Below are 23,321 nucleotides of genomic sequence, written 5' to 3' on the forward strand. Positions count from 1 at the left end.
ATCACAGCATATTCACGAAGTGAATGATGATGAAGGAGCTTGCTCCAGAGGTTAAATCCGGTAAACCATGAATCCTCTGTACATCTGCTGAATCATCATCATAAAAAAGTGACACGAGAGCTGTTGTTGTGTGATTGTATATACACAATCTTTATAACACAATGGCATATAACATAATGTTATAACACATTGTTATATATGCAATGTTTATAATTTACATATTTGTGCAGTGTATACATTTTCTTCAAGAGCTTACCTACTTACGGATCAGAAAAGCTCGGGGGAAAGTTTTCCTTTTAGTATAATGGCTTCTGCTTGGCGGGCTATCAGCTCGGGGTCCATTGTCTTTGCGCCCGCTTGGCTGCTGCCTCGCGAGCCCGTGCCGCCTCCGGGTCCTCTTGCCGACGAGCCCGTTTAGCTTCGGCATCGCGAGGCCTCGCTGCTGCCGCCGCCGCCTCGGTGCTGGTAGTAGCTTGTGCTTGCTGTCGGCGCTGGCGTCTCTCTTTGGCCTCGCGAGCTCTCACCGCAAGGTCCTGCGGCGAGCCCGCGCTGCTGCCTTGGCTTCTTCAGCTTTTTCTTGTTGTTCTTCTCGGCGTGCTGCGCCGCGAGCGGAACACGCGCCCTTGAATCGTGTACTTGAGTGCGTGCTCTGCCCTCGGCAATGAGAACTAGCGTCACGGCAGGAGCAACAAGAGACAACCCCCCAGCAAAATGAGCAAGCCCCTAAAAAACAACACAATAAAATATAGCAAGGAGTTTGTGCCACTACGATGACCAGAAATTCAAGTGTTAACCACGCTGTCTAAGGTGTTGCGAATTATTTGTTCGATATGTTTGTCATAATATTGACACAACAAAAAATACATTTGACCCACTTGCTTCCCATACGTACTAGTTAAGTCATTAGAGTGCAAACAGTTTTCACATAAATAGTCATGTAATGCAGGACAAAGTTTCGTTTACTCTAAAAACAACAGTGTGGCATTTCTTGATGCGCTACTACTGCAATTCATTTGAGTATTGCACTCAGAAGCCATGCTATCAGAAATATTCAATTCAATGAAATTATGCGTAAGCACGTTTCTCAGATTATTAAATAATTTCTTTTACTTCGAAGTTATTTCCACGAAAACAAATTGGCACTGAGCAGCATATCTCTTATGCTGTGGCTTCAAAGCGCACCGCCGTCTGTAAGCCGTAGTGTGAGAGATAACGAAGAAACGTGATCGTATACTCGCATGTTTGCCCTGATCGATTAGGTGTAACATCGAGGTTTTAATCAAGTATGTTCGCGGTATCCCTCCTCGGTACGAGGCTGTGATGGTGCCGTTAGGTCCTACTAGGACACGTTTGTTCTTCGTGATTTCCATGAACGAGACTTCACCTTAAGGCCACGCCGCTGGATGTTCTGTCCAGGATTTATGCAATTATGCAAATGAGTTACCGTTTGCGTTTGTTTTCTGCACTCAAAAGCACTGGATAAAATCTCTCAGTAAAGACTTATTTGCTACTGAGAAAAGCTATCATATATCAAAATCTCTTTAACGGGCTTGATGACTTCTTGACGAACCGTCTTCAGATTCTTAAGTGCAACTACCACATATCATCTTCTAAATCTTCTCGCTCTGGAGATCCATGAGGATATTGTTTATGCTTTCTATTTTTCCTGACAAAGATAACTACCTGCCTTACTGCATTTTTTAGCATTGTTCTGTTCGCAAATGACCCCACCATTTTCTTTGAAATTACCAATCACAACGATGGTAATACCCAACAGTTTGATCTTGACGCCATATGTGATTGGTGCGGCATAGGGCTTATAAAACTAACGCCTAACAAGTGTAAAATAATGCGTCTAACTCAAGCCTCCAAGGCCTCCCCCTGCTATTTCCTCATTACCGTTGGTTTAGAATGTGTTCTTTCCTATCGCCATATCGTCGTCAGCGTCACAATAACCCTAAATTCGACTATTCTTGTGTGCATCATAGTTAACAGTGCTAACAACATTCTAGGCTGCCTTCGTAATTTTTTCTGTGCTTTTTCTTCCCTCAAGCTGCTTCTCTACAAAATAGGCAGAACACAACTTCAATGCGCGTCTTGCATGTGGGATGCTTCTCTAACATTCTAATTACCTCCTCCTTTCCTTTTTTAACAAAATTTGTTATATACCGCAGTCACCCCCTCAAATAAAGACAGCCCTCACCCCCCCCCATTCTTCCCACTTTCGTGCACCATCACGTTAACCAGGTTTGTATTGTGCCGCGCAGTACAATCTCCTAATTCTACTCCTGCATGTTTACCGTGCAAAAATTGGGGGCAGCTTAAGCTTCGCCTTTAAGAGTTGAACGCGATAGCGATATCCTGCCCCTAATGCGCACTTCGAAGACTACGAGTGTTTAAGAGAATGCACGCACTAAGGTGTGTGCCTCATGTAATGGGTAGCATGCTTTAAACCAGAAACTTTTTCGAAGTTGCGACGCACCCACTACGTGGCCTTAAGGGAATACGCGCAGTAATGTGTGTGCCTTTTGTAAAGGGTGGCTGCCCTTAAACCACCAAGTCGTTAGGATATTGACATGGTGTGACGCCCGATGGCAATGTACGCTTGTACCACGCAATATTACTGCGATATTACATCTCGTACTCTGACACCTGTATACAGGACGCGTATTTTTGGTAAGCATGAAAGTTACTTTCAGTGAAGCTCCAAGCAGAGGCGTGGCTGTGTGGTAGAACACCAGCTTGCCACGCAGACGGCCTAGGTTCGATTCTCACTCGGGCCCAACATTGTTGTTATTTATTTTATTTGCAGCTTTTCGATTTTTCGGTCACGGACAAGATGATGATTTTTCGCTCACAACCAACGGTGCCGACGTCGACGGCGGAATTTCTGCGATACGAGCTCTTTAACGCTATCGCGTTAAAAAGGACGGGACAAACAGAGAGAAGCTACAGCACAAGCGCTGAACGCATACCAACTAACCCGCATCTTGAGGTTTCTGCACTTCTTCGTTCTAGGCATTTCTAAAGACCGGAGTGGTTTTCCCAAATTATTCCCCTTCATTCAAGATCCTGTTTGCTTTCGCGTACTTGCAGCTAGCATTGTATCGTAAGCTATTGTATTTATTGACGTTATTCTCACACTTATTGCTGCGTCGCTGTTATATACTGCTCTAACTATCACTATACAATAAGGAACCTATTTTTTGTCTTCTTTTTATTCCCATATAAGTGTCATTCTTTTAGGTATTCGAACATATAGTACTCAGAATAACTGCCAGTTGGGCGTGTTGGTATAGATTCATGATGGTGAAGCGCTAAAAGAAACGGGGACTTACGAAGAACACAGGACGCAGCGCTACTAGCAACTGAGTTTATTTTGAATACAACGCCCTCATATATACAAAATGTACGTCATCACTAAAGCCAAAAAAAAAACGTTAACACGTGATCATAAAAGAAATAAACAGGTGAGAGATAAAAACCGCGCATGCACCTCAACCAAGGCAAGAAATGCACTTCATTTTACGTTCTCTCTAAAAAAGCAACTTCACAATCCGATAGCAAAATGGATGGCTGACTAACGCAAGCAGTGCCACTCTTCCTTATTTGATAAGCCTCAACGATTTGATAAGCCTCAGCCATCCATTTTGCTATCGGATTGTGAGGTTGCTTTTTTAGAGAGAACGTAAAATGAAGTGCATTTCTTGCCTTGGTTGAGGTGCATGCGCGGTTTTTATCTCTCACCTGTTCATTTCTTTTATGATCACGTGTTAACGTTTTTTTTTGGCTTTAGTGATGACGTACATTTTGTATATATGAGGGCGTTGTATTCAAAATAAACTCAGTTGCTAGTAGCGCTGCGTCCTGTGTTCTTCGTAAGTCCCCGTTTCTTTTAGCGCTTCACCATCATGAATATAGTACTCACCTGTGTAATGCATTTGCGCCTACAGGGTACTAGTAAATGAGTAATAAGCAATTGAACCCTGAATCATATTTAAGTTAGTTTCAAAGTCATATTTGAATATTTGTGCCAAGGTGGCTACTTGTGTTAGCTCAACTGTAACATTTTCGGTATGGCAGAGATGTATTAATAAATACCACGACAAAATAACGAAATTATTAACATGCAATTCTTTAACACGAAATGCTTTATGCCGGGGTCAACCAAGGCTTCAGTGACTTATTTATTTTCGTTACCGATATGGCCGGATGAGAAAGGAAAAAAAATCACAGCATATCCACGGGGTGAATGATGAAGAGTTTGGGGCGAAGGTCCTGCAGCAATAATGGTTACAGCGTGAAATCTTCAGTGGTTTCGCCCAGCAGTAATCTCGCTGCGCACGTTTCGCAGCCGCTTCCCGCTCTCGCAGTCCCGGGTCCGCTTCTCGCTGCGCACGTTTCGAAGCGGCCTCCTTGGCGCGCACCTTCACGGGATCCGCCTGACGCCGCGCGCGCTTGGCGGCAGCTTCGCGGGCGCGCACCACCTCGAGATCCACCTGGCGCCGCGCTCGCTTTGCGGCGGCCTCTCGAGCTCACACCTGGGGATCCTGCCGACGAGCACGAGCCGCAGCGGCCTTCCCCACCTGGCGCTCCTCGTCGTCCATGGTCCGCCAAGCAGCACGATCCAGCAAGCGCACTCATACGGCGACGATCCGGGGAATTAGAGATCCCCGCGCAGTCCGTGCAGCAGCCAATCGGAGAGCAGCTGCGCCGACAATGCCATCTAGCGTACCTTCACCCAACCGCCATATTGTACGCATGTCTATGGGACAGCGTCCTCTCGGAAACGAGACGAGAAATGGAGATGACAACACAGAATGCGTACAGCGCCATCTAGTATATCATGCAACTGCAGTTTGCATGCATCTCTATGGGACAGCGACCACTATTGTACGATAAGGGAACACTATGGGGTACGCCGGATGGATCGACGATCGACAACCGACCAGGTATCGCTATAAGGAGCTCCGCCCCAAAAACTATAGGAAAAAGTTCCACCACCGGGAATCGAAACTACGACCTCTCGGCCCACAACGATATGCCACTGGCGTTCTACCGACTAAGCTACCCAGGCACATAAAATCGTGATCGCGCGCAATCTCGGAGGCCATGCTTGAACTGAGTCTCGGAGGTCGTGGTTAAAGCGTCTCGATACCAGCGAGAAACAGTGGCCGCGCTGGCATCGGGGAGTCGCACAAGATGCAGTTTCGTTCTTTGCCTTTCGCTTCGTGTTATTGGGGGAAGGCTCGTTGTCAGAGTAGTGCAGCTTCCAGATGCACCAACGGTACTTCTACGCAGCCAACTGTTTCAAGTACGAGAGCACCGACTAATAAAACTGCTGCAATATGCGCTGCAGAAAGCCAACGATGTCGACCTTGCGAATGCCGTGCCTTGATGGAGCGAGTCAAAGGCTAGCGGGACGTGGCACACTTGCGCGCTTTCGTGGCTCAAGCTCAAACCTCTGCCTGCCCTGTTGCTGAAGTGCAGTGTGGTAGTGTATATGCATGAGCACTGGAGTAAGTTACTCTATTATTCGGAAGCGAACGCCATGCCGTTTCTCTCGTTCAATGATGACGCTTTGAAGTTGCGCATGTCGAGTACTAGCGTTTATTGTGTGCTCTTTGGGGTCATCTTTGCGCGGGATGTCACTAGATGTCAACGTCGGTACATCCACGTCAAACGGTGCTATAGATGAGAAAAACCAATAAACCTCCTACAAGCTTTCGTATATCACTGTAATAAGCACTAAGTCTGTGAACACACGTTTTAGTTTCGTGTTATACCGATTCCTATTAAAGAGGTATCAGCCACGTTTTTATGTTAGAGTGCAAATTCAGTAAACCCTGTTCAAACTTTAAAATCGCAAAACCTTATTTTCTCGTGTTTTGGCTATTTCCTTCAAGAAAAACTGAAACTGTGCCGAAAGGAGACTGGATGTCACCTCGACAATTACAAATCACCTTTTGCACTTTCACATAAAACATATGCAAGATATTGTCATAACATAATTGGCATTTATCTCTGCAGCCAGGAACGAGTGTAGGCTTTCAGCAGAGTGGGTCAGTGAACTAACGGGGGTTAAGGATATCATAGTTGAAATCAAGAAGAAGAAATGAATATGGGCCGGACACGTAGCACGTCGGCAGTATAAGCGGTGGTCATTAAGGGTAACTGACTGGATTCAAAGAGATGGCAAACGCGTGAGGGGGAGACAGAAAATTAAATGGGTAGATGAGATTAAGAAGTTTGTGGGTATAACGTGGCAACAGAAAGCACAGGCCCGGGTTGATTGGCGGAACATGGGAGAGGCCTTTGCCCTGCAGTGGGCGTAGACATGCTAATGATGATGATGATGTTGTTGATGATGATGATGAAAATAAACCGTTTCACTGAAACACATCACATGCTTTGAATGCCAGGACAAACATAGAAATGCTTGCGTGCGCATCGATATATGTATATATATATATATATATGCTACAGAGTTTTAGTGTCGGTCAAAAGCGGCTCACGTACGCAAGCCCTTGCGTTCCTTTGTATGCTCCTTGGGCTGAGAGTACAAAGGAACGCAAAAGAGTCCGTACGCGAGCGGATTGGGGTCCCTGGTACTAAAACTCTCTATTGGCGAAGCATTCATCGCTCGAGCTTGTACAAACCAAATGCATTGTTTCATAAACTAAAGGAGAGGATCAACCCACCCTCCTTTTCATGGTCTTTCATGCAGGCGCCTCTTTTAACAGGCAGCAATATGGCAAGGAAGCTAAAGGATAACGAAAACGAGGCATGCGACATCAGCGCACAGCGACGCTGTCTAGCCCGGAAGCGATCGATAGTAGGCTGCACGCCACCGGGACTGTCTCTCTTGAGCCACGAAGATAACCGTTCTGACGCAAAGACTTCGTGTCGTGTGGCTTCCGGTGAGACAGGCGGAGCCGCTCAACTATCGCGACTTGTCACGCCTCAGGTGCGTTTGACGCTTCTCGGCAACGCGACCGTGTTCGCGCGTGTCTCGTTTTTTTTTCCTTTCTTGCGCCTTTTTGCATCCTTCTATGTGTGCGGAGTCGGCGATTTTTTATTCGCTGCTGGTGCAGCCGGTACATCTGCTCATCTGAGAGCAGAGTGATCGTTCATGTCAGCCCCTATTGCGTCTTTGCTGTTATAGTCAACGCAATGCAAATACTGCTACTACTAGTAGTAGTGCTACTGTCACTAATAGTAATTATTATTATTCTTATCATACTGCTGCAATAATGCAAAGATGCCTCAACTGAGAGGCATCTTTATTCTTTTTTTATTTAGACCAGACCTTTACCCACTTTATGCCGCGTTAACAACCTAGTTCTATAAAAACCATAGAATAAGAGAGCATCTTAAAAAAACACGAACGCACACATTGGATTAGTCGAAAAACCAAAAAAATTCAGGATGCCTATATTTCTTTTCCGGATAAGGTCTCAAAGATGTATTTTCATTTAATATTTATGGCTATTACCATTAACACCTCGTTGAAAGATGTAATTAAGCAATGGCTGATATTGATTATGGTTGTCATGGACTGGCCCGGTGTCGGGATTTGCAGCTTGTCTAGCACGAGAGGACCCGGCATCTCAATACCGGAATCTCCACGTACCCATGTATGGTGGACAACAGCCCAAATGTAGCGTCCAACTTCTATGACGTGCAAGTGGTCCTTGGTTTCTGCTATTACTGGCCCGTTTTTGGATGCAGACACATTGCCCGGAGGCCGAAGGGATACACACAGCCTGTGCACAGTGTTCATGACAAACCGAAAGTCCAGATGTGCGGGTAGTTCGGGACAACCCGCACGTCACTGTCTTATTGGAGGCCTATTATGTATCGTCCTAACGGATTCCTATAACATTCAAGGTCACCCACGTTAAACCAGAATTATGTGCTGCTAGGGCATGATTATATTACGTAGGAAAGCCCCGTGGGGAGTACGGCGTTTGCTGTATTGCAGTAGTATTGAAAGTTGGACTAATTTGTACGGTAGCATATTTGGGCACAGCGCGAGGAACTACGAAGATGGAATAGAAGAGAAGGGACACGGATCTTTACTGTATTGTAGGCTCCCGAGTGCCACCGTTGTTTAAGAGTGTAATAGGATTCACTAGACAGACACAAGGAACACTAGCACTACCACTACACAATTCAGCTACTGGGAGCCGCTTATTCATGAGATAAGTCTGTCAGCGATTTACTTTGCATTGCACGTTTACGTTGAAACAGTTTTATAAGCTGAATAACGATGGAGGCAATGAAAAACGTATTGATGTAAGGTAGGAAGCTCTAGCGCTTTGTCAAGCTGAAGTGGCTTGCGTCATTTTAAATGTCATTAAACCACGTATAGGTACAGCTCGAGCCAGCACCGTGAGGTTTCTATATCTTGCAGTCCTTTCTTTTGCCGTAATGTGTCTGCCCGAACATAATACACTCGGAACACTGTACAATCAGAAGTGGCGTTTAAGGGGCGAAGCACCTTAGGGTCTCGGCTTGTCGGCGGTGCATCGTCGTCTATTGTTGCCGCGTGTATCGTCATGACTCATTTGCTTGCCTGCATCGTCATGTCCTGTCCATTTGCTTGAGCGCTAGAGAGGGCGCCACCGCCTCCGCACTGGCCATATGGCGAGAGAGAGCGAACGGCGCGCGTTGACTATGGAAACGCTCTTCCTGCGATGAACGCTGAACTACTAGCTCCCGTGGAACGAGAACGCGCCCTCGCGCGCGAGCGACAACGACGACGCCGGCAGCGTCTGCTAGAGTTTCTTGAAAAAATGGCTGATCCCTCCGTAATAGTAATTGGTATGACGCGAAAGTGAAACGCGTCGTCACAAAAGTAGTTGATAGTTTACAGAGCATTGGTATATGAGAGCTTGTGCCAAATATAGGCACCCGTCACTGACCAGAGGGCGCGATGGAGCTCTTATCGAACGCCTGAGTGTTGAGGGCACCAGCCGCCAGGGATACCAAGAAAATGAAACGCTCGCTGGACACATCGACGCGCTCAAGTGTCTGCCTTCTGGGCGCCTCTTTCAACGAACGCTTCCTACGTGCGTTCGTAATCACCTCAGGGATGTTGCCGCCGCCTTCAATGCAGCACAAACGCGTTTAGAACGCGCTCTTTTCAGGCTGTGCCAAGGCAGCAGAAACGCTACAAACGCGTTTCAAACTCACTGCATTGAGGCGATGGCAAGTCACGTTCAAGTCAAGGAGCGTTTCTGAACATAGAGGATGCGGAGGATAGACACTCGATTTTGCTGCGTCTACTCGCTAGGCTGTGTTTTCTGGCGCTACCATCGTATCTCGGAAACTGCATTGCAGGGTGCCTATAGTACCGCTTGATGCGGACGCACTCACGTTGACGCCTAGTGGCACACCTCCGTAGCGACGACTAATGCCCATGATCATGATTTAACCAACGCGGTAGCTGAAGTTCCTACCATACACATGCGCACCGCGTATGGTGATTCCCGCGCAAAAAAGGCATCAACAACCACAAAATAAACACTGATCATCGATGTACACTCCTTCAAAGCGCCGTGAAAAGCGAAGGGAAACGCAAAGCGCGTCGTGTATTCCCTCTAGCGCGGCCGTTTATTCTCACAGGGTGAGCGCGGAACGCCTTGCAACACCCAGGCCAGCGTCGGAGAGCTATTTTTCAATACGGCTGGACGCTATGAGCGAGGTTTTGGCTAAAGCCGCCACGTCGCGGTGTATTAAAGCGTTGACGAAGTTACACTTCTATTGGAAACGCGCCGAATGGCACGGTCGTAAAAACGGCGGGTATTTTTTTCGTGCCTCGTTGCACACATGTCACTGCCCCGTTACAAAGGGGACGCTCAATACATCCATCCATCCATCCATCCATCTGTCCATCCATCCAAGAGCACTGTGATAGAAATGTGTGAAAGATAAAAGGCGCGTTTAATGGTAGCTCAGAGGGCGGAAAGCCCGCCAGCCATCGTCGCGGACCGGGAGGTCATGGGTGGGACTCCTGACAACGGCACTTTTCTTGTAGCTTTTTTTCTTTGCCATCTGATGGCGTTCATTTTGCTGACGTATTTCCGTGACGGAAGTACGTCATGAAAGTCTTGGTGGACCCCGGAATAAAACACTTTCACGTTAAAAACTGACTGCTCGCGCTGCAGAACCATTCACCGGCCACCCCGTATGTATAGGCACTGTATCTTGACCTGCAATGTAGTGCCGCTGGAAGATTTCTCTTGTGTGTAGTTGAGCAATAAAGATTGCACTCTAACTAAAAGCGGACTCCAGGTCTCTGGCCTAATCTCTCTTCTGTCTCGCATTGCACATTAGCAGCGACTTTCTTGAGGGAAACACGGCGCACACTGCATGATTCACCCCTCCACAGGTTGAACGTTAGTGTAGCTGAAAGACTCTTCCCTACGTGCTTCTCCCCTTCCCAATTTTTTTTCTGGTGCGTGTGTTTAGAAAAATTTATTATCACAGACGGTTAACATCAATAACAATTCAACGTAACATTTGCTTGCTAGACATACGTTTACGAGAATGACAAAACAAACTTCAGTTACATGGAAACAAAACACGAAATGACGGAGGCAACACGTGCAATCGATGTTTCACAAACATATATTGCACGCACAAACATTTGCCACAAAAAGATGGATATACATATGTACATTACATGGCAAACAAAAAGCACAAATAAAACGTGAATATGTACATTTTGCGTATTTACATGGTATTTCGACCGGCACCAAACAAGACATCAGCCTACCAGAACCACGGAGGCCGAAAGACAAGCTTCACGCGTCTGTCACAGACCAACACAAAAGGGCAAGACCACTGCCGGAGGAATTCCTCCTCGCCGAGAAAGAAGAGCTCCTCCGACAGAACAGACAGAAGCTCCGAGTACAGTCGCTCTAGGATCGGGAAGAGAGCGCGACGGCGACGGCCTGCTGCAACCGCCTCGCAGTGGTTGCGCCAAAGACAGAAAGCACCGGCAACAAGGGGAAGGCAGGCGAAGCGGCCTCGGGAACAACGCCCAGAAGAAAGGAAGCGATTTACTCCGAGCCCGCGAAATCCAGCATGCACGGCCCTCCATAAAATACGAGCAACAACACATTGCTTCTGAACATGCTGATTTGTTTCCCGCAGGGAGCAGTTCGGGCATGTTGCGGACTGGACCATTCTCCACCGCTGAGGCGGTCGAGAGTGGGAGGCACACCCCACCCCAGGCGCCACACGAAGTCCCGGAGGTGGCCAGGCAGAAAAGATGCCGTTAGCGCGCTCCAAGACACACGACTAGAGAGAGAACGGCGAGCCGGAGGAACTAACGGGAGCAACAAAGCAGCTGTTGTGTTAACAATAGGATTGTTCTGCACATCTACTCCAGGACAGGTCAACTGGACATGGCGAAAAAATGCAACAGCTGTTGCATAAAATGCAGGGAGTGTTATTGACTGAGGGCCCCTGTTAAGATGCATGTTAGGCATCGAATGCCGGAGGTGAGTGCCCAGAAAGTAATACGCAAACGTGCGTGCGGGCGATTCTTCCCCTTGTACAAGGCGCAACAGGAAGCGCAGTGCCAGCAGCCGGCAGCGTATAGACACCGAAGGGAAAGCAATGCCTCCCTGGGCGCGCTGCTGTCCTAGTGCCGCGCCAGAGACCAACTCAGTGCCACCTGACCAAAAAAAGGAACGCAATGCCGACTGCAGCGATCGCACGATACGTAAAGGCGGCTGCACCACGTGACAGAGGTACCAAGTACGACCGCAAAATACAGTCTGCGCAAGGTACCTTCGCTCGAGAAGCGGAAAGTCGTAATCCCGTGCGCCCTGAATTTTTTGTCTTACTTGTTCGAGAGCGGTTGACCAAACGGAGTCACAAATGCCATAGTGGGTGTATAATATACCTAAAATACGAAGGGACGTGGCCGGCTGAATAGGGGAAACGAAGCTAAGTCTGGAGTTCGAAGAGACAATGAACAGATACCGGGATTTGGAGAAGTTCAGTACTGCACCTGAAATGTCACCGTACTCGAAGAATAAACGCAGGCTGTGTGAAACACTATCTTCATCTGAAAGGTACAGGGTTATGTCTTCAGCAAAAGCTGTGACTTTCACAACATTGCTGCCAGGAAGCGCAAGACCCCGTACGCGTGAATCCGCGTCTAAAGCACACAAGAATGGCTCAATGCTGAGGATAAATAGCGCAGAAGACAATGGACATCCCTGACGGACCCCACGTGTAATGGGAAAGGCAGCACTTTCCCAACCATCCAGAACCAGTGTGCTTTTTATATGAGTGTAGGTATTCCTAATTAATTCCACAAATGAATTAGGAAAGCCGAAGGCTGTGAGCACATTGGAGATATACGCATGCTCCAGTCGGTCAAATGCTTTATCCTGGTCCAAAGAAACAAGCAGACCACGCGCTAACCGCGACAGCGTATAGGCTATTACATCACGGGTGGTAAAGGACAAGCTGTGTATTTCTCGTCCAGGCACTGATGAAGCTTGGTGATTACCCACCACTGAGTTTAAGAGAGCCCTCAAACGTTGAACGATTACCGTCGCGAAGATCTTATAGTCGACATTAAGGAGCGTGATAGGCCTCCAATCTTCAGGACTAACAGAGGAAGCGGCACCTTTTGGGATAAGTATAATGCGGCCATCTCGAAAACTGGATGGAAAGACGCCATCATCAAAACACCGCCGGATAACCGCGTTAAAGGCAGCACCGATCTCATTCCAAAATGTCAAGTAAAAATCAACCGGAAAGCCGTCTGGCCCGGGAGCCGTTCCACGTTTCATGGACTGCAGTGCGGCCTTTGCCTCTTCGGGTGATGAAGGGGCATGCAGAAAATCAGTGGCTTCTTGAGAAACGCGGGGTAACCCCCTAAGCATGGACAGTAATATGCCACAGTTTGTCTGCATGGTCGAACATGACATCGCTTCGAAATGCGCCAAGAAAAGAGACCGATCACGCGAAGGAAGCGGCTGCGCAGGTGGTATCCGTGTGGCCATAGATGGAGAGGGCTGCGACTGCCCAAAAAACGAATGCCTCGCGTAGCGTAGTACTTCAGGATGTGCACAGGGGTTGCGCCTACAGCGCCATGCTGCCGCCGCCAGAGACGAGGCAGCAATCAAGCGCTGGAAGCGTTCACGTAACTCACGCTGCCAAGCTCGCATCAGGGGAGACGCCGTTTCAGGGGAGACGCCAGCATTGACGATGACAGACATGGAAGCCATGCTCTTAACGGTGACTTGGAAGTTGTGAGCTCCCTGATTCTGTACGCAGTACACCTCTGAGAGGCCGACTATTGAGGCCGTCGCATCAACGATGGTCTCGGGTCTAGTCCCCGTAGGGACAACAACGTCGAAGACGAGTGCCTTCGAAGGCGTCCAAGAGGCGACAGGCGCCATGGCTCGAACGTATGGACGCCCCTGACATGCAACACGCAGGGACGACACCTATGCAGTGCTTTCCAGATGCTTGTCCAGATAAGTAGCACGTGTATTGACCACCGTCACGTTTAACTGCTCAAACATCAAAGATTTCTGTTAGTAGCCTCCCTACTCTATCTGGTGAGATTGCAACGTTCTCCTGCTTGTCTAAATAGTTGTACTGAGAACCTGCATGAGAAAAAGTACTGTAAGATGAGATTACGTTTACTTTTCATCCCTTAACCTAATGATTGAAAAATAAGAAAAATTCCTTGAATGATACCGCTGACTGCTACGAATTCCTCGCCGCAGAAGCGGTAGGTTCAACCAAAACAAGCGCTGAAAGCCGTAATAATGATAACGAACGAACGAACGAACGAACGAACGAATGAATGAATAAATGAATGAACCTGCTGTCTAACGGCTTTCACAGCGTGGAACTATACTTCATTTAATACATCAGACGCAACGCTACGGAAGCTATGCAATTAGTTCGACCAGCAAGATGTGTGACTACGCAGGTCTCGCCCTTTGCTTTCGTAGGAGTAAACGCTCGTGCGAGCCGAGCACGAGCGCGCACGTGATGAATCGCGACGGCCCACAAATGAAAAACCAAAAAGCGAAAATAGAGACGCTAAGTGGCCGATAACAACCTACTGACAACCGTATAACGGGTTTTTTTTTATATCTGAGGCACAAAGCGTCTTTATTTGATACTGAGCGTAAAGACGAAAACAAACCTTATTACGTGTGGAAAATAACTGCACTATTTCTTGGTGGGAACGCATCTACTGCAAGATGTCTCGCTAGCTTCCACAGCGTTTCACTTGATGTATGAAACATAGAAAAGCTGGATTTTTAACCGTGAAGCTGTTAAAAATGCGGAAGAAAGTTATCATCGTCATGAACTGGCACCCGCTCTCGTTTTATGAAGTAATCCGAACTGTGGTTGGTAACAACTTTATTGATGGTCCGGCAGAGCTTTCGCCGACTGGGCTTTAGGTCTCCCACGTGGGGACGTCGAGGCCTTGCCTCACCGCCGCCTCGCGGGCCTACTGGACAGCCCAAAGTTGGTCGCCGAGGCTGGGGCTGCGCAAGGCAGCGGCCCACCGCGGCGGAAGTCTCTGAGAAATTTAAGCGCGTCACTAAACAGATTACAAGAAGACATAGACAAACGTAGACTATTAACAGAAATTTTCTTGGGAAAGATCTATTTATATACGAGTTCTTTTATATACCTTATAGATAACTTCATTTAAATAGAATCAAAATGAGAAAAGAAAAAAAATCACAGTCGCGCTTACTCACTCTTCATGTATGTAAACCATCTAGCCCGCAAACGTGTTTGTAATACGAAAGTGTTTTATGCCGGGGTCCACCAAGACCAGTGACGTATTTCCGTCACGGAAATGACGACGAAAAAATTTACACGATCAGATGGCAAAGAGAAAACTTCCGTCAACGGGCATGGAACCCACGACCGCTCGGTCCACAGGAACAGATGCCGGGCACGCTGTCCACTGCGCCACGGTCAAAAAACCCTAGAGGCTTTACAAACGCGCCTTTTATATCTACCACTCTCCCGGTCGGCGGGGTGGTGTTGCCCTCTGGGAGCGGTAAAGCAAAGTAATTCGTCATTGCTGTGGCCTCCGCGATTAGCACCTGCAACTCGTTACACGTCCGTCCCATTCGGCGCGTTTTCAATAGAAGTTCAATTTTGTCAATGCCTTAACACAACGCGAGGTGGCGATCATAGCCCAAGCGTCGTAAAAGCGTCGGGCTCGCTCACAGCATCAGGCTAATCCAAACCAAAAATACCTCTGCGACGCGCGCCTGCCTCACCTGGCTGTAACACCGCGTCCCCCGGTCACGCGCTCGCCCCGAGAAAAATCGCGGCCGGGCTACTGGGGCGGCACGACGCGCTCTTCGTTTCCCTCTCGTCCTACCGGTGTGTTCAATCACAGTTTAACATGCCGCGGGATGGCGACCAAGTTCTGCGTCCAATATGCGACGCTCTTCTGGCTATCACACCTCGTTCTCTGATTACGCTTTCACCGTTAACTACTATAGCTACCACAAAGGTTTGTTTAATCATTTAACATGGACGTTAGTCGTCGGGATGGAGATGTGCCACCATTCGCCAAAGTGGGTGCGTCCACGTTAAACGGTTCTATAGCTGCCAGACATCAATATACATTGCACAAACACTCTTATATCAATGTATAGTACACATTCAGTTACTTCTGTAAGGGCGCGTTTTACTTTCGTGTGATTCCGATTCCTATGACGGGGGATGAACCATCTTTTTCCAACAACCCGAGCTACTTTTCTGACAGGACGATTTTGGGTTTACTAACACAAGACTTTTGTTCCCGCGCAATATTTGTAGCTACAATGATGATTCGAGTGCTATCACATGTATGTTTATCTGCTGCGCTTGTGGTCCCGAACTTTATATCCTAATCTGTTTACCTGTTGCGTCAGCTGTGTGTGCGTAAACAATCAATCACCCTGTTAGATATGTAGCTCGTATTCTTTGAAAGTGGTACATGTTGCAGGCATTACTGATTAACCATTTCGCACTGAGCCATACAGGCTATGGCATTTAGTGGCACTCTTTATCTTTCTCATCTTGAGTGTTTGCAAAAAAAAACTGTGTGAGTATGTGTGCTTGCTTCCCCTTCAATTCAATCTTTTTGTTATGGGCTTCTCCCTGTATTCTCATTGTCCTTATTTAGGTATACGCTTGAATTTCGTAAAACGAGTCACCAAATTGCCCAGTGAGTCAGTCAATTGTTTTAAGCATTACATGCGCATTCTCCACGAGCACAGAGTAAAGGAGAAACAACGCTCCTGACAAGGTCTTGGTATCGCAGGGCGTGACAGCAGCGGTGACTCGCAATACGCTGTAGCGTACTCGTCCCACGGAGGAGCGCAAAGAAGACACCCACACTCCTCGAAGTTTGGGACAAGAACTAGTTTATTTTCCAAGAAAATCAGGCTTCGAAAACGCCCACACAAAAGGGGCGTGACTGCTTATCTTCCGCGGCGCGCCGGTGATAACGTGAGGCATGTTGGCCGCGTATGCGCCGTCAGACAGACAGACAGACAGACAGACAGACAGACAGACAAAGAACTTTATTTGGTCCTGAGAAGACGAATGCCCCGCGACGTGCGCCGCTGCATACGAATTGGTATGCGCACACAAATAAAAATTATCGCGGTCACCGGCATCAACGGCCGCTACAAAGCTATATACCGTATCAACACCTACGACATGTTGCAATAAGTATATTATAAAGCTTACTAATTCTACAAGTGGGAAGTATACCAAAAAATAACACGATAGTAAACACAGTAAACTGAAAATTGGTCGCATGCATAATGAAACATCGGTGTTCATTTATTACAGGTATAAGCACCTACAGTGAGATGAAAATAGAGAGTACAATCTGAATGCTTGTGATTTTGATTGAAGTAACAAGTTAGTTGCACACTAGAAACTTTGCATGTTGTCTGAAGAGCGTTTCTTTTCGCGCCCACTGCGTTGAAACATAACATTTTATGAAATCGCTGAAATTGATTGACGTTGCTTGCATTTTCACTGCGAAGGTATTGGTTCTATTTTCGGAACCGGCAGAGCAAAGAGCTAAAGAAGAGGGAACAGTTGTAAATTGACGACTAGGCCCCGGCTGTGAGATAGGCGACGTCGTTAACAGACCATAAGTGTCGGTTCTCATCTCACCGATGTGTCTCCCGTCCCAAATACTCCCACATCACAGCGGTCCCTTCCAGTCGGCGAAGGCGTTAATGGCAAATGGACCCGCGTCCACATGCTGCTACCACTGATAACTATTAGTGATCGGTCCGCCATCCAGGAAAGATGTAACGGAGTACTGGACCACTCCTATAACGACGGCGACTCTTACGAACCATGTACGTGGGACACCCTTTGCAGCTCCCAATGGAGATTTCTACCTCGACGTACAAGGAAGCCGGAGCACTTTAAGGTTCCGCGAGCGAGTGTAATTTATTCAGTGACATTAATAGCATTTCAGTTCGTTACTTCGGCCCTGTTTTTTTGAAATAAGTGCTCTTAACATACTGCCTAAAGTATTTCCCTCGCCCATTTCCAAGAAAACTTCAGCCTGGCACCCACATACATACATACATACATACATACATACATACATACATACATACATACATACATACATACATACATACATACATACATACATACATACATACATACATACATACTAGCGAGGGCAAGCTCCGTTTATGTTGGTAGAAGCCAGCAGGCGATACATTTTATTTAATGAAGTTAAACAATAATAAAGAAATGAAATCTGAGTGGACGAAGTGTACCTAAACGCAGGTTGGGGACGAAGTAAGATTTGCGAATTTTGCGTGCAACGCTAGTACCCTTCAGCAACCGCAGCTGCCTTCGTACCACTTTGTTATGCACCTGTGCTAGGCATGAAAGTGCGTTCCTCGCCAGCTATTTTTTTTGCCGTTCTTGGACATATATTTATTCATGCTCAGAAATTAATACCTCTGTCACACGGCCACCAGCGAACTCCGTTAAAATTCATAAATATAAAACTCCATTGAAGAGTTTGACGGAAATGGAGTTGTTGCCACGTCACACGGCACTTTTGCGCGCTTTGGACTTATGCCGCAAGGGGCCCATTAGGAGCTGGTGCGCCTATCTGCATGCGATATGTCGCTTCTAAATGCGTTGAAAACAGTTCAAATCGTGCGTGTGATTATAAAATAGACAATTTGTTCAAATTGAAAAAAAAACTGTTTAACTTTTTTCACAGAAACGCGTACCTGAAAGCATGTTGGCGGCAGTGTTGACAGGGTTGCTGGCCACACTGCATGTTTGTTTTGGTACGAGTTTTCTCCACGAGCGCTGGTTGTCAAACACTCTGCAAGTTGTCATCGATTTCTTTAGAGTTGCGCTACCACAGAGATGACGTTGCTCTTCCAATATAGGATAAGCACAGACCTCGCGTTTAGTCCACGAAGTCTTTGCTGCGGATAACAGTTTCCATAAGCACGAGAGTCCGCGTGTGCTGCCAGCACGACTGCACGGGACGACAGAGAACCCACGTCACTGACTGCTATGACTTCTGGTCATAAGAACCAGAAGAACCGCAATAAGAACGGAACGAAAATCACAGACGTAAACTTCACGGCGCGTACGGACTTCGAGACACATATTCAAAATGGCGGCACGGCTGTTTTTCTCAAGGCATAGTGCTGAGAACAGGTGCGCTTATGCGCGTGATGTATTAACATGGAAGTTTCTTATGCCCGGACAACCAAGTACATCAGTTACGGATAAGACATTGATAATATGGACTCCAACGGGTGAGAAAGGAAAAAAACCAACGACAAGATCCGCCACTGGGAATCGAACCTACGACATTGCGGCCGCGACGGTAAGCGCCCGACGCTAAACCAACTAAGCCACCTTGGCAGCGCTGGACACTTCACCAACGCGCCTTATATCTTTCACACATTCTCTCTCTGAGGGAAGCGGTACCACCGTCTGTGAGAGGTGAAAATAAAGAATGCGTCACGATCCACACTCACTAGAGCTTACTCCGAGATTGCGCGAGATATTGGAGGCCATGGTTAAAGCGTCTCGATACCAGCGAGGGACACTGGCCGGCCGCGCTGGCGTCGCCGAGGCACCCTAGATGCAATTACGTCGGTTACGTTCTTTGCCTTTCGCTTCGTGTTAGCGTGCGCCGGCTCATCGGAGTAGTGCTGCTTCCAGATGCACCAACAAGATTTGTCCGCCGCCGACTGCTTCGATTGCGAGAGCACTGACTAACAAATCTGCTGCGATACGCGTTGCAGAAAGGACACGATTTCGACGGGCGAATGTCGTGCCTTGATGGAGCGAGACAGAGTCCAGCGGGACGCACGCGTTTGCGGCTCAAGCTACGAACCTCTGCCTCCCGTGTTGCTGAATGGCAGTGTGGTAGTTTATGCATGAGCAAAGGCGCCGGTTACCCATTACTAGAAAGCGCACACCGTGCCGTTCCTAATTAATTGACGACGTTTTCAAGAAATGCGTATCACGTACCAGTGTTGATTATGAGCTTCTTGATGTCATCTTTAGGCGGGATTCACGACTTGCTGCGCCCAAACATGTGTTCCCAACTTCAGCTACCACAACGGTTTATTCATGATCATGGGCGTTAGTCGTCGCGATGGAAACATGCCACTAGGCGTCAACATGGGTGCATCCACGTCAAACGGTACTATAGCTGCCAAACACCAATAGACATGGTACTAGCTCTCATATATCACTACGTAATAAGCACTACTTCTGTGAAGACACGTTTCACTTCGTGTTATAATGATTTCTATGATGGAGAAATCAGCCATATTTTTATCGTGAAATACACGTTATCAATGAATTACGCAGTGAAAGAACTTTCAATACTGATGAAATTTGTTATTGTGTTGACTGCGGCGGTAACTACATATTACTGCGGACGAGAGTACTCCATTCCGACGCTGAATGGATATTGTCGTACTCCCTTTGCCAAACGCTCCCTTTAACTTCCTTGGCGTAAAGGAGATTATGGGTGCTATGCAGGACGGCCCGAGCTTCTCGGGCACGTGAGTTTGCTCCGAGCTTGCATTACGGCGGTCATGACAGGAAGACAGTGCGGAGCACGCGATAGCAGCGTTGATAAAAACGGCTACAAAAACTAGCATGGCGTCACGTACGCATGTGCGGCATTTGCGGCGGTTTTCAAAGGAACACCGCGAGCGAACGCGTCAGCGCCGCCAGTCAGTCAACATTTTGACAGTGCAGCGACGTCAGCGTGATTGTCGCGCTATCTTTTTGCCAACTGATCATCGCGCCTCCCACGGGCGTGTTCGTAGGCGTTTGTCCTCTTTCGGCAAATTCTTTCGTTCCACCTGCAGCATGGAAATTTCCACTCTCGAAGGCAACAAGGGCGCACGCTCAGCACTCTGGTGCAGCTCGATTCGCTTCTCTGGAATATTACAGATAAATAAACGGACAGGTTACTGCTATACTTACATTACACGTCTGAAGATTTTTCTGTATTAGCGAATCGGTAGAAACAATGCCTCCACAAACAAGTAAACAGTAAACACGTAAATAGTTCTCGCCGAAAATCCCACCAGGGGCGCTTTCTTCATAGCTGTGAGTGGTACGTCATGAGAGCGGTGAAAGTGAATGTGAGACATCGTAGCCACGTGATATAACCTTCGGTTCTTCGTGCGTGTGTTCATAGTCTGTGCGATTAAGCTCATACATGAATCGTGCCGCTCGCTGGCGTTGCGTCGTGAGCACTGTTTCTCTGCAAGACGAAACGTGGTGGGCGGACCCGCTCTTCGCCGCGGACGTCTGTCAATCAAATTGATTGACGCGCGAACTCGGGCACAAACTCGTTGATTCTGAAAAGGCCCCAGTTCAACTCGTAACTGTCATAGTGCCGGTGTGCTTGTCAAGTGTTTTATGCGGTAGACGCTACTCAGCAGCTTCTTTGCTTATAAAATAATTTGGTCAGCCTGCACTACTTGTGCAAGGCTGGGGCCATCGGAGGAGCTTGTTCTCACCTAGCTTCTTACAGCTTTTTACGTGGCTCGTCTACACAGTATGCTTGGTCTGCTTCGGAGTAATGACCGTGTCAGCTCGGTCTCAATATTGGTGCTATTGATTAGGAAGGTCTTAACTAACATGATATTGAATGTCCTTTCTTAATTGTTAATGTTTTAATTACCACGACATTAATTACCCACGTTTAATTCGCAAGGTCCTGAATAGCACAGAGGTGATTAGCATAATACTAATTAGCACAATCCTAATTAACACGACTTCAGTGAGTAAGGTCTTCATTATATTGGTTTTAAGTACACGCTCCTAATTAGCGTCGTGGTAATTAGCTCTAACTGTTGACGTTTTAATTACAGCGGCATTAATGACTCAGGTTTATTTCGCAAGGTCCTGAATAGTGCATAGTAATTAGCATAATTCCAATGAGTACGATCTAATTAACACGCTCCTAAGTTGCGTCGTGTTAGTTAACATTAATTTATAGTGTCTTAATTGCCACGGTATTAATTACTCAGGTTTAATAAGCAAGGTCCTGAATAGTACAGATGTAATTAGCATAATCCTAATTAGAACGATCCTAATTAACACGATCTCGGTGAGTAAGGTTTTGATTATCTTGGTTTTAATTACATGCTCCTAATTAGTGTCGTGTTAGCATGATCTTAATTACCTTGTTCCTAGCTTTACACGATTTTATTAGCATGGTTTCAGCAAGACGTGGCTTAGCTAGCTCGGCCTTCGCATGATTTGGCCTAATCTGCTTCGTCATAGCACGTCCTGACTTAGGTAAGTATACCGCCCAGCCAATTAGCTAATCAGCCGGGCGTACGTGCTCTGGGAGCGAGCAGACGATGAAGAAGAGAACGACGAGGGCGCGCGCCAGCAGAGCAACGCGCTAGAATGTACAGGCCGACCATGGTGTTTATACACGTGGCCTTAGCGATTAGCTCTGGCCGCCGTGTTATAAGGCGCTCGGTCGGAACTTATCTCAGAGGACACGGTGCTGATTATCCTAAAGGATGCATAGTGCAGATATTAAACGCTTGAAAATGAATTCAAACGGCCCGCGCACACATAAAAAATATAGTTAGTAGAGCTTTCTGCGACTTTTCTTGCATGGGTGCACTTCTGCACTCAGTGGAACGACAAACAAATGAAATAAGTTTGACGACACCACCCAACCTTCTCGACCGCCCTTGACGTGACGCCGCGTTCCATCGTAACCAATGGAAAGGAGCGCGCGCTGAGGGATGGGTTTCACCTTCTCGTACTATTAGCTCGTTCAAAAGGGGGTGTCGCCAGAGCTCGGAAAGATCCCGAGTTTCGCCAAACACGGGGCATCCTGCGTAGCACCCCATGTGACACGGAGCACATCTCCCTTGACGTTAAGATTAGGGTGTTAAACGGAGTTCGCGGGTGCCGATGTGACTGGGGCATAAGCGATTCCGCCTATGCTATCCTGGCTTGAGCACCGGCACCGGCACTACGAGCATCCGACACACTGCAAAAATCCGTAGCCCAGTGAGAATGTGTTGCCACTTGGTTGTGACGGCGGAAAAAGCAAAACGCAGCCAGTCAAGACGAAACGCTTTATTGGGCGAATTTGTTCCTAGTAAAAGAAGTAGCACTCAAAGTGCAGCGAAGTCATCAAGCACAGACGTCGGTCGTCCGTAATCTGGTCGTGGGCGGAACGCGTGGGGTTTTACATGCGAATTGTAGAAAATTCCAGCGTTTTACAGGGGCTCGCTTTATAATAAACTAGGTTACTCATGTTGTGCTCCATCCTATGAAAATGATATAAAGCAATCGAAAAGTTTACCAAATATCAGTCGAGATGTTTCCCGAGCGGTGGTCACAATTTTTTGTGGATGATATCTGATCACATAAAAATAACGAAATAAACGCACGCGGTAGCATATCATCATGGCAAGGATTGGTAGAATCTACGGCATCGTGTTGTGTCCTCGCTTGCCTCAGGCCCTCATAAAAATGTGAATTTTGAATTCATTTCAATGCTCCATTTCAATGCATTCATCATGAGCAAGTTTGGAGTTAAGTGTCATCGGGTAAGTGCTTGCATGCAGATTAGCAAAATATCTTGAAGCTATAAGCTTCAGCGTGCACCGTGAAAACGGTTTTTGCAGGGTGCGGCGTAATCCAGATCATTGCACTTTTGCGCACCATTTATTCTGACCGTGTTCTAGTGAATTGAATGTGTAAACCGACGTCAGATACTGCTGGGAGCTCTT

The sequence above is a fragment of the Rhipicephalus sanguineus genome, chromosome 2 (assembly GCF_013339695.2).
Source record: "Rhipicephalus sanguineus isolate Rsan-2018 chromosome 2, BIME_Rsan_1.4, whole genome shotgun sequence".
In the NCBI taxonomy this organism is placed as follows: Eukaryota; Metazoa; Arthropoda; class Arachnida; order Ixodida; family Ixodidae; genus Rhipicephalus; species Rhipicephalus sanguineus.